Below are 15,445 nucleotides of genomic sequence, written 5' to 3' on the forward strand. Positions count from 1 at the left end.
AAAAAGTCCGTCTGGTGACTTAGGAACTGAGGAGAAGAGTGTGTGATGTGATTTGTAGATTGTCACATTAAATAAGGGCAATGAACAGAGCAGTACCATGTTAGGGAGGCCCTGCCCCTCAGCACCTGAAGGGCCTGTTCCACTCAGAGAGAGAGAGAGAGAGTTTAAAAGGACACTGATAGCCCAAGGCACAGCTTCAAGGAGTTGTAGGTGGTGCTGAAAAGTGGGGATGATGGCTGCAATTGTCATGAAGGGTGGCTACAGCATTTCAGATGCTACTGTTTAGAAGCAGTGGTCCAGATTCTTCTCATCTGTCCTCACTTTGAAGATTGGAATCTCACAAGAGACTATGATGAGCAAGACATTGTCCTTCTTAGAGACTCCTGAGCCTGTGACCACACCCAATTACAGGAGCAACAGACCAGTAGGAAGGGGACAATGTAACTTCAGGCAGACCAGAAAGTGACTGGATATTATGACAGTCCTCTAGGACCTTGGGTCAGGAGATGATGGAATGAGAGGTCCCTCTTCCTAGGTCCCCTTTATCTCTGCCATGACAAAACCCTAATAGGATTTGAAAAGAAATTCAGGAGGGACTGAGACCTGACACATTGGAACTTGGCCAGGGCTCCTTCTAGAAATGCAAGGCTTGAAAGGACTGTGGAGCCGTTTCCTGACCACTCAGCAAGCTGGCCATCAGACTGACCTGTCACAGGGCCAGATACTCAGATGTGTCTGCTGAAATTGGAGGGGAAGCCAAACGTGGGTTTATACCACTTTTATAGCATCCCGTCTTGGGCTGCTCTGGGACCAGTTTGACTCACAGCATAATTTAGAACATCCCAAGGAATATTTCATGTTGAATTTGGCTGCAAAAGGCTATTCTAGCAACCTAGAACCTCAGAGTGCAACATCCCAAAAATCCTTTCCCTCAGCCTTGTCCCTAATTATGGATCTGTGCTGAGAATGGGAGAAAAAGAAATAGGGTTGGGAGTGGAGTGGTTTAAGACCAGCATAACTAGCCTCACATGACACAGAGATTCCCTTTACACTAAACCACATACATGGTGTGGCAGACTGAAGGCAATGGGCTGTAGGATCCTGAGGGAGGGTAGATGCTCTGGGTACTGGGTGAATAGGTTTCTGTTCCCTGCATAAAAGGCACTTGAGGCTCATTAAGAGCTGGCCTGCAGCACCAGGCTAGTTAAATACCTGCAGCCAGTTAAGGCTGGCAGTGTCACCTTAAAAAGGGTTCCCTCAGGTAAAGGGGGGGGACGGGTGGAAGGAGAGGCAGAATGGACCAAAGAGGAGGAAGTGATGCCGTAGAACTAAGGTTTAGAGGACAGGAGAGACTCAGACAGGTACCAGGGAGAAGGTGTTATGGGGAGTGGTGGGAGAAGTGGCTCAGCAGCTGCTGCAATTGTTATAGAGGAAAAAGCCTCACCAGCTGCCATTACTTAAGGTCTTTGGGCCAGAGTAGTGGGTGGGTCTGTGCTGCCACCAGCCTTCCCGTTACCCCAGGGAGCTGCTCCATGAGAAAGATGGGGAGCCAGGGCCATTGCAGACGCCTTGCCCTGAACTAGTATACATACCTATCTCATAAAGCTGGAAGCGACCTTGAGAGGTCATTGAGTCCAATCCCCTGCACTCCCAGCAAAACCTGCCCCCCTCCATGACAGATTTCTTTTCAACCTGATTACCCCGCATCCCTAAATGACCCCCTCAAAGATTGAGCTCACAACCCTGTCATTACACAGGCCGGTGCTCCAACCACTGAGCTATCCCTCTCTTGCTTAGTGACATGCCTGGGATGAGACAGCCTCTGTAAGTGGACACCCTTACCTCTGGAAAGATGGAAGGTAATGAAAGAGTTGCCGTGAGCCTCTCGGTCAAACAAAAAAAATGCCAGGAAGTGTGGGATGTAGAGGGCATGACTGGAGCTCTGCCACCATGGTTACATTGACTTTCTGTCTGTTTTGCCACTCACATGAGTGGAGTCAGGGGAGATAGGAACAGGAAAGGATTCAACTCAATATTCCAGGCACAGAGTACCAATGATTTACATTAGCATGATGGAATACTTATAATGTTATTTTCTGTACGCTTTATATATTCTAACCTGAATTACTGCCGCGTGTTGAGTTGTCCACCATGATGCCAAGACCTTTTCCTTTTTGGACTGTCACAAAATCATTTGCAAAGTGTGTCATAAGAGGCACTACATCTACCTTGCACTATCCCTCCATGCACTGACTCTTTGTGGACCCTGCTGCTGCGCACAAAAAGTTCCCAGCATCACTTTTATCTACTCCTGTTTGAAAGCAGAGTAGATCAAAGCACACAGTTCACAAACCTAAATAGTTCTAGAGTGAGAACCAATAAATGATCATGGATCAGAAGCAGCCTAAGACAAAGAAAGGAAAAAAATGTTATAAAGAGTCCGTTTTCATCAGAGTGCATAATTAAACCCCATATGCCACAAATTGTATCCTATGATCAATGTTGTATATTTATTGATGATCTGGAGAATGAGGTGAGCAGCTAATGTGCCAATATTTAAAAAGATAAAATGAGGTGGCCCAGATAATTATAGACTGACATCAATCCCCAGCAAGACAATGGAGTGGTTGATATGAGTCTCTATTAATGAAAAATTGAGCAAGGGTAATATAAGGCTTGCCAATCAGCATGGGTTTATGGAAACTAAAATTTCCAAACTAAGTTGATTTCTTGCATGAAATCACAAATTAGGTTGATAAAGGTAATAATGTTCATATTTGCCTTTTGTAAGGCATTTGACGTGGTACCACATGACATTTTAATTAAAAAAACTCAAAAGATATAAAATTAACATGGTACACATGAAATGGATTAAAAGTTGACTAACTGATAGGTCTCAGTTGTAATTGGGGCATCATTGTGTAAATAGGGAAATCATTTGTGTGAATAAGGACTCACCATTGAAAAGCTGTGTATCTAGGGACGATCTGCTGGGATCAGTTCTTGTGATCAGAGAATACTGTTGAATGTTTTATCGATGATCAGGAAGAAAACATAAAATCATCGCTGATAAGATTTACATATTACATAAAACTTGGAGGAGTGGTAAATAAGGAAGAGGACAGATAACTGATACCTAGTGAACTAGATTGCTTGGTAAGCTGTGCTCAAGCAAAGAGTGTCCTTTTTACTATGTCTAAATGTAAAGGAAGAAAGAATGCAGGCCATACTTACATGACTGTGGAGTCTAACCTGGGAAGTAGTGACCCTGAAGAAAACCTTTGGGGTGGTGGTGCGAAATCAATTAAACTTGAGCTCTCACTATGACTCTGTGGCCAAAAGAGATAATGTGATCTTTGGCTGAATAAACTAGGGTATCTTGAGTAGTAATAAAAGAAGATAATTTCATTTCTGTATTTGGCACCAGGACAATTGCTGCTGGAATAGTGTGTCCAGTTCTGGTGTCCTCAGCTTAAGAAGGATGTTGATAAATTAGAGAGAAAGTTCAGAGGAGAGCCATAAAATGATTACAAGAATTAACAACATGCTTTTGAGTGACAGATTCAAGGAGATCAGTCTATTTAGTTTTAACAAAGAGCAAGTTAAGTGGCCACTTGATTATACTCTAATGTAGCTACAAGGGGAGCAGATATTTAATAATGGGTTCTTCAATCTATAAGAGAAAGTTATTAAAGGGGCCAATGACTCATGGTTGAAACAAGAGAAATTCAAACCAGAAATAAGGCGTGGACTGTTAACAGTGAGAATACTTAACTTTTGGAACAACTTAACACCATGCTGACAATTTTTCTCATTGACACTTTTTAAACTGAGACTGGATGTATTTCCAAAAGCTATGTTCTCGGAATCATTTTGGAGAAGTTCTACAGCTTATTTTACCCTAGAAGGTCAGACTAGATGATCAGAGTAGTCCTTTCTGGTCCTGGGATCCATGAATCTATATTAAACATGAAACAGGTTAAAGGCCTCGAAAAGAGGTTATGAAAAGACAGGGATTGTTTACTTAATAAGGAGGTATGTGTTGGGGTATCTAGCACACACTGGTGGAGATAGGGTTTAAAGCAGGCCTGGGGATGCAACTAAGGGGACTGCCCAGTGAATGGTTGAACTTTACTCCTCAGGTAAGTGTCTAGAACCTTGGCTGCTGAGGTGAGTGGTGAGACTAAGGACTGCTGTTCTAGAAGAGGGTAGAATGGAGTGGGACATGGTTGGAGGACTGTGTCCTGAAGAGGATGCTGTGGTCTGGGGAGCAGTGTGAATCCCATAGAGGAAGTGATGGCAGCCATGGGCGGAGGATGCCCTGTGGAAGGACTAAGCGAATTCCCAAGACAGCCAGCAGAAACACCATTGTGGTGAGTCTGCTCCCTTACGTGATGAATGACAGAGGACATATAAAATAATAAATTTTTGGGGAAGGTCAATGAAGTACTTTTATTCATTCTTTCTAATATTACAAAAACAAATGGGCATTTAATGAAATAGAAAGGCAGGAAAACTAAAGTGAAAAAGGAAATACTTTTTCATTTAGTGTACAGCTAGCCTATGGAACTCAAGGCCAGAAGATATTATAACCATGAGTTTAGTAAGATCCAAAACCCTGTTGGAAATATATACGGATAACAAAACTATATAGAATTAAAATTGTAAGAAATAACAAAATGAAATTGGAAAGGGACATAAGACCTCAGAATTCTGAGCATAGGGTTATCTATAACTGATGGAGGTGGGAAGAAACTATCTGTATGGGCAAATTATTCCCTGACTGCCTCCTTTGTAATTTTTAGTATCTTCTTTTGAAATATTTGGTACATGCTACTGAAGATAGAATATTGTGTTAAAGGGACCACTGATCTCTTTAATGGCCACTCTCATGTTTTTGTGTTCCTAAGTGGTTACAGTTAATTTAGAAACCAGCAATGTGTATGAGTAGTATAGATTATTCTATCCAATGTACATTTCCTTTCCTTTGTCAGCGAATACGATCTACCTTAATGCTGACTCACTGATGGTTTGTTAAAGTTCCACTTGAGCTACACACAATCTTCTTTAAACCTGACTTTTTCTTTTTGCCACCTTACCATTCAACATCTTTTTCCCAATAATCAGTTATCTTGAAACGATATATTAAACATTATTCCACCTAAAGGTATTTGGGGCATCCCATTATTAATCTTCTTTCTTGTTGATGATTAAACATTTAGCCATATTCTTTATTTGATTGAATGTGTTTTATGCCTTCCTTTTATTTTCACCATCCTTACTCATTATCTCTAGAATCTTGACACTTTGACAACAAAATTATTATTTCAACTAGAAAAGTAGCTCAATGCTGTGTTATTACGAAACAAGGTGGTCCTAAATTGTATCTCAAACCCTGGTGTTTACACTTTTCTCTTGGGGATAAGAGACACGGTAGTTCTGTAAGTGTTCAGAGATAAAGGGCTAGACAGTATTTGGGAATACTTCAAAGGGTCAGGGATGCAGCTCCTGTAACCTGCGAGGCAAAGTAAGGGCTGGCATAGCCAAGAGGCGATTGTGTGCCTAACAGGCTGGTGGTATCAGAGAGCTGACAGCCAGATAAGCTTCAACATTCTCCCTCTTAAGGCAGTGGTGGGGCAGGGTAGGACTTTGGTGAGCAGCAGTCCTGGATACCCAGGGTAGCATTACAAGATGATAGCAGTATGACCAGACTTATCAACTGCACTTCAAAGGGGCCTGGAGCTCCGGCTGCCACCACTGTCAAAGTAGCAGTGGTGGAGGCTGGAGGTCTGGGCCCCTTTTGAAATGCTGCAGCAGTGCTGTGCTGCTTCTCCATGTGCAGTTTTGAGGGAATGTGTGTGTAGGAGGGGTGGGGACAGGGCTGACTGTCCTAAGTCCCACCCCTTCCAGCCTGGGGCAGGAAGTCGGCCCCTCTCCCAACTTGCTCCCATGCCCATGGTGGCTGTCAGCCCCACTGAGTATTACAGAAGGCTTTGAGTACAAAAGATGCCAGAAGGATATGAAACTTTCCCTGAAATGATAGCATCACCAAAACCACCCATGTAATCCAATATTTTATAAAGAGCATTCACCCTTGAGGAAAGGCAAAGACCTGTAAGACAGTGATTAAGTGAAAGGAAGTAAGAGGAATGTTGAAAAAAATTCTTCAAGGAGGGAGTATCTGAGTTCAAACAACTCTATTCCAGCACCGCCTATGCATACAGTTCAACCACTACATCAAACAGCAACATGTTGTTATCATAATTATATCTTCATAGTACGGTAGAGTTCCAAGAATCACACTGGATCAGGGTTTAAAGTTTAATTATTTTTGTTAATATGTATGAAAAGAAATCATCACAAGATTGTGATAGACCTGTAACAGGCCACCTGCTTAGCTGCAGAGCCCTCATAAATCTCTTGTTGATTTGTGTCTGTGTATTATATATAAAATCTTTACCTTTATTGACATAGCTAATCAATGCAACTTTCTGTTCCTATTCATGTTAACCTTGTTTCTGCCTCCTGTTTGTATTTTATACTCCTTTTTGTCATCAGAAAGCCCCGATTCAGGCAGGTAGTTAAATATGAGTCTACCTTCGTCTACATGAGGAATCCAATGGCTTAATGTGAAGGCTCATGCTTAAGTGCCTTGATGAATCAGGACCCCACATGATTTGAAATAATCTCTTTACACATTTGTACAGCTCCCAGCACAATGGTATTGGCTGGATTCTCTTAATAAGTCTGTTTCTTGTGTCTAGCCAGGGACACATTGGTTTACTTTAATACAGTAAAAGCTGGGTTATCTGGAAAGTGGATAACTGGCATGCTCAATTAACTGGCACCAGCTCCAGTGGAGTGGGGCTGGTTGTTACAGGACCAGTGTCTGGTTACTCAGTGGTAGCCTGCGGCCATGGGGCCAACTGGCGTTGGTGGAAGAAGGGCTGGTGGCTGGGTCCCCGGCCAGCTGCTTGGCCAGAACCAGTAACAGTGGGCCTGGAGGCCTGCTGCCCACGGGGCTGGCTGTATGGCTGGGGCCAGATGTCCACTGGCAGCAACAGGGTTGGAGGCCAGCTGCCCTGCCCAGGCTGGGACCAATGGCCATGGGGCTGGCTGATCAGTCAGAAGCAGAAGAAGCAGGGCCAATGGAACAGGGCTGGCAGCTGTGTTCCAAAACCAGCACTTTTGACTATCTGGCACCCCCAGAGGACTAGGGGTGCCAGATCAGAGAGCTTTTACTGTAATAAAACTGGTAACATTTATTCCTCTTAGTCAACACAGAAGTGCTTTATTTCTACTTGTTCATCATAAACAGCATTATATATGAACTTGTAATCATTTCACGACAGAGGGGTTGTACCCATGTTACTGATGAAGTAATCTGAAAACAATCCGGAGATCTTGCACATGGGTACTTGAGGCAGGCGCTTCATTATTGGTGAGGATAAGGAAGAGCAAAGAACAATGACTGATTCACATATCCCAGGTTGAGTTGGCAGGGCTGGCAGCAGTGTTGCCTGTAAGCTGTTTGCTCATACCCTGCTCAGGAGAGCTTCCAATACCACCCAGATGATCAGGAGAACACCCACAGTGAGGTTTATGCTTCTCCTGGGGGTTCATGTTTGCCCATGTCTCAGAGTGCAACAAAATTTATTCTGTACATGGATGGAAAAAATCCATGTGTTTATGGAAAACATTAGAGGGAACATCGTCTGTCAGTAAGAAAACTATTCTTTTAATTGAAAGTGGAACACGTTTGACACAGAAATGAGCAGGCAATTTGAAACTTCAGAGGCCACCGTGCCACTTTTAGAGTTGCTCTGAAAAAAGAACCTCACTTCAGTCCTCAGTTTTAAAAGTTGACATTTGAAGAACAGAATCTTCCTTTCTTTCACCTTAGTTGTACAATAAGATATCAGACTACATTAAAAATACCAGTGTATTTTTAATGCACAGCAGAGCAGTTAGTGTCACAGTATGTTATTCAAGGAAATCACAAGCAAAATGTGGGTATTTTATTTTATTGTGGAAAAGTGATGTCATGTTCAGAACTGCCAAAGGGACTTGAATTTGACTTACCTGTTTTTCAGATGAACCTAGAAATAAAAGGAAGGGTGAAAAAAGCAACTCCATGTTAAATACACAAGGCACCTGTAATTTTAATACTTTTAGGTCAAAAATATTCAAATGCATTCACAGCATTTTTGATTGAAAGAATTTGTAATTGAATTTCCAAGTCTGCTTCTTTCATCTTGAGCAGTACAATATGCACTTTGATAATAACATGGCTATGTCATTAGAAAGAAGTCCATTTACTAGTTTAGGCATAAAATGAGATACAGGAGACAATAAAATGCTTTCTAACATAATGCACCTTATTTTTCATTGTATTCAATAGATGCAGTATGAATAAGTAATTTTATAAGTGCATCAGCAATACGGTTTGCCTGATCAGGGGTAACTCTCTGTGAAGTGTCACAACTTCTTTGCTACCCAAATCATTCATGATATCACATACATTTTAATGGACTTTGTACAACTTTATGATGGATCAGAATTTGTGATGGCCACTATTGTCAGGAAAAAAATAAACTCGCACAATATAAACGTAATCTCCAGTAGGTAAAATGGAAGTGATTGTAAAGATGAGAAATTATATTTTCAAAAAAACTGTTTCCCCTATCTTACTTCACGTTACCTTTCTGTTAGCTGAACTATATACCTATAGCTGTTCTGAGCATTAGTAACATTTTCCATATGTTTAAGATTGTTTTATGCAAATTAGAACCGAAGCAAACTAATCTGGTCCAGGTAGTAAACCTCACTGCTTGCATTATTTTATTCACCCATTCCTTTTTTCCTATAACATTTATGCAATTACCAATGCTAGTGGGGTTTTCCTCCCATGAAATCAGAAAAAATGAAATTCATGGAACCTAAATAAGGCTTTCATTTCTTTTCTTTAAAGAAACGGAACAAAGAGAAACCAGCTTTATTTGGGTTCTGAGGCACCCACAGTTTAAATTCAAATAACAGCTTTTGAGTTGTTTTTTCTTACTAGCAAACATTTTCTTGTCAAGGAGATTTTGAAACCACATTATTTTACAACTGTAAATACAACAGCAAAAGGAATGTTCTTTTCAGAAGGTGCCCAGTCATATCTTTGGACTGTCACAATTTCATACATGGCAGCCCTCAAAAGCTAATGGTAAAAAAATTCTCTTGTAGTCAAGAGTATCTAGACTGATTTCTTATATACTATTTTTTTTATTTGTTTGTGTTGCTCAGAAAAAGGAAGGGCAGTTTTTGAAGAGATGACTTGCATCGTCGGTCTGATCTTTTATAAGCACATTTTAATTAGCTAACTCATTGAAATAAAAGCCAAAAAGCAGCGTTGGTAGAGACCTAACTCTTCCGGCAGCTATTTAAACTAGTGCTTGAAGATAGTCTTCCACTGGTTTATACTTTATCACTTGTTAGTGATGAGGAAGAATAGAAATTACTTGACATAAACCGAAGAGCTGTGTCTACACTTGCATTCCTCTTTCATGCAAATGAAGGAAATCAAAAAATGCAAACGAGGCACTGGTTTACATATCTGGTGCCTCATTTGCTTATTCTCCTTTCAAAAGAAAAAAAGCAGTGGAGACGCAGCTCTTTCAAAAATAAACCTCATCTCAAAAGAACCCTTCTTTCTATCTGGTTTCAGGAAGAAGTGTTCTTTCAAGTGTGGGGTTTACTTTCGACAGAGCCCCCTCTACACTGCTTTTTTTCTCTCAAAAGAAGCTCTTTCAAAAAGAGACTATACAAATGAAGTATCAGGTATGTTAATTGGTATCTTATTTGCATTTTCAATTCCCTTCATTTACATGCCTCTTTCGAAAGAGGAATGCAAGTGTAGAGACAGCTAAGGTGAAATTAGCTCTAAGTGCTAAATTGTGTCCCCAAACACAGAAGCCTCATTTGAAAACCAGACCTATCCTGAAACTATTCCTTTTGAAATGTTGACTCAGGCAAGCACTTACTATGTTGCTTACTGCTTTGGTTTCTAGCACTTTTTATGAGAAAGTTAAACTGTCTGTGAGATGAGATTTTGGTTTGGAATACAAATTGTAACAACACAGTATGCACAAGAAGGGTTGTAAGTGAAAACAGTGGTTAGTGTAACTTTTGTTATTATTGTTCATGGTTGTTAAACATATATATCATGGTAAACAAGCAAAGTCCCTGGCCCATTTGTGGCTGCATTGTACTGGGCATTGTAGAGATATAAATTCTGATCCTGCATGCGCTTACACATATACTTAACTTTACCGTTTTAAGTATTTTCGTTGATTTCAGTTGGACTATTCACGATAATAAAGTGAAACACATTCATAAATGTTTTTAGGAACAGAACCATAGATAAGAGAAAATCCCTGCTCCAGAGACCGGACAACTTAAAATGCAGAAACAGGTGAAAGGAAGAAGCAAGATGATAACATAAAAGCAAATGCACATAGTGAAAAACTGGGGTGGCTGACTTAGTTACATGTGGGGTTTTTTCTTTAAAGAAAAAAAGAACTTGATAACTGGGGCTAAAAGCAGTATAACAAATGGAAGAGTTAGTCAGAGCAAAGGAGAGAGGCAAGTACTCACATTGCCTGACTTCTCCAGTGCAATCTGGAACTCCTAAAGTATCGACACAACAGTGCCTAGAACTGTTGCTGGGAACAACTGTTAGTCTGTAAACTGCCACAGGACTTCTTGTTGTTTTTGTGGATACAGACGAACATGGCTACCATTGTGATACTTGTTGCTGGGAACATGGACTCTGTGCCATTTTCCAGAATGGATATCCCGACCTGGTGAAACATTCTGGGATTCTGGCACAAGTATCCCTCCTAAATTGCTAGGCTCAGTGAGTTCCCTGCCATTTCTACCATATACCCTCGCATGGACCACATCACAGAGGAACAGAGCCATTTCTTCACTTTGGCAATCAATTTAATAAGCGGCAAGATGGTGTGAAAGTCATTTGTCAACTGATGGACACATAAAAAATTGGGTGAAATTCAGGAGGAAACTGAACAGCTCAGCATTGCTATCCTGGAACATGATCTGTGAAACATTGGTCCCAGAGGAAGAGTTCCAGGATGTGTTTGTAAACCCCAAAGTAAGTGTCAAAGTTATATTTTGGTCATTGGGTTATTTGTAAAAGGAAGGGAATGATTTTCAATGGGACTTCCAATGGAGGACAGAAGAGGCTACCAATAGCTGCAGTGAGCAAGACGGTAGGCAGAGTGGTAATATATCTCGTACTAGCTCCCCTACTGCAAGCACCAATGAAGGTTTCAGAAAAGGCCTGCTGGTTTCTAGGGTATCCTAGTGAAACAGATTGGAAATTCTGAGGCAGCTACAGTTAATTTTTTAAATTAGATGTTTTTTAAATTAGTTTTTCATTGAATTAAAATTCTCAGAACAAGAATACAATCAGTGTTCTGTGCTCTTACGTTATATCCAGAGGTCCTAAGGCACCTCTGAATTACTCCAGTTTTACACTGGTGCAGCTCCACTGAAGCCAATAGAATCATGATGATCTAAAACCAGGTGGACACAGTGGTGAACCAGGTTTCCACTTATTCCTAAAATAATCTCATTAATTCACCTTTAATTGTCATTTTGCCAATGACACGCAAATCCACACCTCCCACTCGCATCTCACCCACCATTCAGCCTTGCAAGTCTACAATGACTCCACCATCTCTGCCTCAGTCTCCATTTTCAACTCAGGTTTGGCAGTTCCTTTACATTCTTTTGAACTTTCTGAATGTTGTAAGTTTAGAACATAGATGTTTAGTACCAAAGCACATTTGGCTTTTCAGAGACTATTGTTAAATATGGGTCCTGGGTAATTGGGCTATGCAAAAAACAGACTTTTCTGGAACCTCTGAAAAAATTGTTTTGTGTTGAACAGAAGCTATCTTTTTTTTTTTTTTAAGAACTTTTGGGGAAAAATTGTTTCAGGTTGAACAAAAATATTTTGTTCTGGAACAAGGGAGACTCCAATTCTAATCCCCTGTCTAGAATTGGATCTTTAATGCAGGTCTCCCCTTTTTTCAACTGAGTTGTCCTAGTCACCAAATTATTCTGGCATGGGTCTTTCTTAAACTGCCCTTTTGAAGCTGCCCCACTTTTTATCAACAATGAAACACTCAGGGGCTCAAGGATGAGAATCCAGCTCTTTAGGTGTAAAGTCATTTAGCTATAAAGTCAGTCTAGCTCTTTTTCTGGTTCAGTGACTATTCAATTATATTATGCAAATTGTACCAGCTTCAGTAATGATTGGGAAAACACCACATGGTAGAATACCTGGTGTACTGGTGATTAGGGCACAATGGGATGGGGCTAGGTTCAAGTTGCTCCTTCCCAGATGGATCTCCCACATTCCATGTAAAAGTTTAACCATTTGGCTATTTGCATATAAGGGTGGCATCACTCCTTCCTTGATTTTTGTGAACATTACTTAAATCACCTTGAGACCCTGGCTTAAAAATCAAAATGGTTGATTTTTATAATGTGAAACTATTTCAGTGTTTCAAATTATTTTTTATTTCATCAGAAACAATTAACTGAAATCACCACAAATTCATGAAATGTTTTGTTCAACCCAAATCTGCATGTTTTTGCCAAGAAAATATTTAGGCTGAAAAACTGAACACATCACTGTTATGAAATTACTTATAAGGGTCATCAATTTTCCCTAAATTTGTCAGGAGTCAAAGATAAACTATCTCTTTTTCACCCAGAGAACCTGAAATGAAAGAGTAACAAACAGAAGTATAGGCCAGGATTGTTAAGTATACCTAAAGAAAGCTCAGCTCCTTTATGCGTTTTTGTTTGGCTCCTGATTTTTAAACTTGTTCTCTCAGGGTGTTATCAGAACAAAAGCAGAAATAAGTGAGTCAGGAACAGTCTATGGGGCTATGGTGTTTTTCAAGTATGGGGTAAGTGTGGGATTTCTGAGGCAGGAAGTTTGATGCTCCCTTAAAGGTTGGAGGTGGTTGAATGTGAATCTCTAAATATGCACGTAAATCAAACCCTGAGAGGTTCAAAAAATCTTAATAGAAATCAAACTGCATTTTGATCCTGAAAATTCTCAATGTCTGACCCTCTGAGCATGCTGCAAACTCTGCGGTTCTGCAAAGACAAGAAGTCATGTGGCACCTTATAGACTAACAGATATTTTGGAGCATAAACTTTCGTGGGCAAAGACCCACTTCATCAGATGCGTCTGATGAAGTGGGTCTTTGTCCATGAAAGCTTATGCTCCAAAATATCTGCTAGCCTAAAGGTGCTACATGACTTCTTGTTTTTGAAGATACAGACTAACATGGCTACCTCTCTGGTTTTGAAGCACCTGGGGGTAATCTGGAGGCAGGGGAGATTCTGGCTTGGTCTGTAATTATGTTTACTGGTGATGGAGTGTGAGGGCAATGTGCTGGTTACTTCTCTTGTAATGGTTTTGAACTGTAGTTGTTAAATGATGGCCAGGGAGTCAAAGGCTGTGGTTACACTACAGTGACCTGTCGACAGAAGTAATTGTTGAAAGATTTCCTGGCAAAACTTCTGTCAACAGAGAGTGGCCACACACAAAAGCCAACTGGAAGAGTGCTCGGCTCTGTCGATAGAGCAGCTGGAGGGCCCGGCTGCTCTCTCAACAAAACAGGAACCTGGAAGCATAGCATACAGGGCTGTCCATTATTGTGGATGCCCTGTCTGTTGAGAGAAGGGCCCCCCAGAGCATTCACACAGCAGCAGCGTTATGCCTCATGGCTGAGAGGCAGGACACTGCCGGTGGAAGTGCTGAGTTTTGTTGACAAAACGCATTTTGTGTGTGGACGTTCCACCAGTTTTGTCGACAAAACCGGGGTTTTGCTGGCAAAACTCTGTGTAACCATAGCCAAAGAGAGCCAGGGATAGGTATTATTTTTAACTTATTTAAATTACATACACATGAATGCAATTCTCTAATACCTAAATACTGTAGTTTGGTTTCTGTGATATCAGGTATCTAACAAATCACATTTTTTCCTCTCCCAACATAACATCTAGGAGGAGACAGACCTTCTGCGTAAGCAAAATGTTTTTTTTAATTAAAATCAGATGTGACCAATTAAGTTACAACAGAACACAGGTGTACTGTAGCTACAGCTGTGCACTTGCTACAAAAATTTCAACAGTCATTGAACCATGATTCCCCATTTTATAGAAGCCACAATGTTTACTCAGTGAGCATTGTCATGGCTTGCTGCGTTGCTGCACACTCAGCTGCACCACTTTACATTAAAGGTCACAATAGCTCTTCTTTTTTGTGTAAACAATGAAGCAAAACTAGTAAATGGCAAGTTCGGAAAATATAAAAACTAGCAGTTCATGTTCATAAGGAGATATTACACAAGTTTTCTATCCATGGCTCACTTTCACGAATAGTCACAGAGAGATAGCCGTGTTAGTCTGTATCTTCACAAAACAAAAAAACAGTCATGTAGCGCCTTAAGGACTAACAATATTATTTATTAGATGATGAGCTTTCATGGGACAGACCCACTTGTTCAGTTTTCTCCAGATTTGAAGAAGTGGCTCATCACCTAATAAATAATATTGGTTGTCTGTAAGGTGCTACAGGACTATTTTTTTTTTATTCAGATAGTTCTGTTTTCCGCTCTCTGTAAGAAAACTTACCTTTTCTGCTATTTTCCACTCAAATCCTGTAAAGCACCTTATCCCTGCAAATCCAGGTCTTCTGGCTTATGGTGCAAAGACATTTTGCATTGGGGTTTAGTATTAGGAAATCTAGCTTCTTGGAAATAAATTATGCGTGGCTTATACTTTGTATCAGCCCATTGAAATCTGAAAGTTGAAATTGGTGCAAGTGAATCAGACTTTTCTGACAGCAGAGATCAAAGTGTAGAAAAACAATTACGTTAAGGAAATACTAACCAAGTGACTATGGAAGCATTCACCGAAAAGGCTATTGTTAAGATAGTATCAGTTAATCGTTTATTTTAAAAAGTGATTTAATTTACCAAAACAAAAAAAAAAGGCAGTCTTGTATCACTTTAAAGACAAACAAAATAATTGATTAGGTGATGAGCTCTTGTGAGACAGACCCACTTCTTCAGATCTGGAAAATTCTGATATAATTCAGACATTTGCTTGGCGGGGCAAACAGCCATGCATTGGTAGATCCACCATTAGAAGCCAAACAAAGCAGAGTGGATTTATATGTCCAAATTTTAAGGTTTCCACTGAGTCTCAGTGCTCAGAGCCACAATCTATGCTTTCAGACAAATGTTAGTTAGACATAGAAAATAGCCTTTTTAATTGTGGTGATTACCTCTAGGTGTAACTAGACCTGATATAAATACTTTGGAGAGCGATCATTTTATAAGAATCTCCT

The sequence above is a fragment of the Carettochelys insculpta genome, chromosome 2 (assembly GCF_033958435.1).
Source record: "Carettochelys insculpta isolate YL-2023 chromosome 2, ASM3395843v1, whole genome shotgun sequence".
In the NCBI taxonomy this organism is placed as follows: domain Eukaryota; kingdom Metazoa; phylum Chordata; order Testudines; family Carettochelyidae; genus Carettochelys; species Carettochelys insculpta.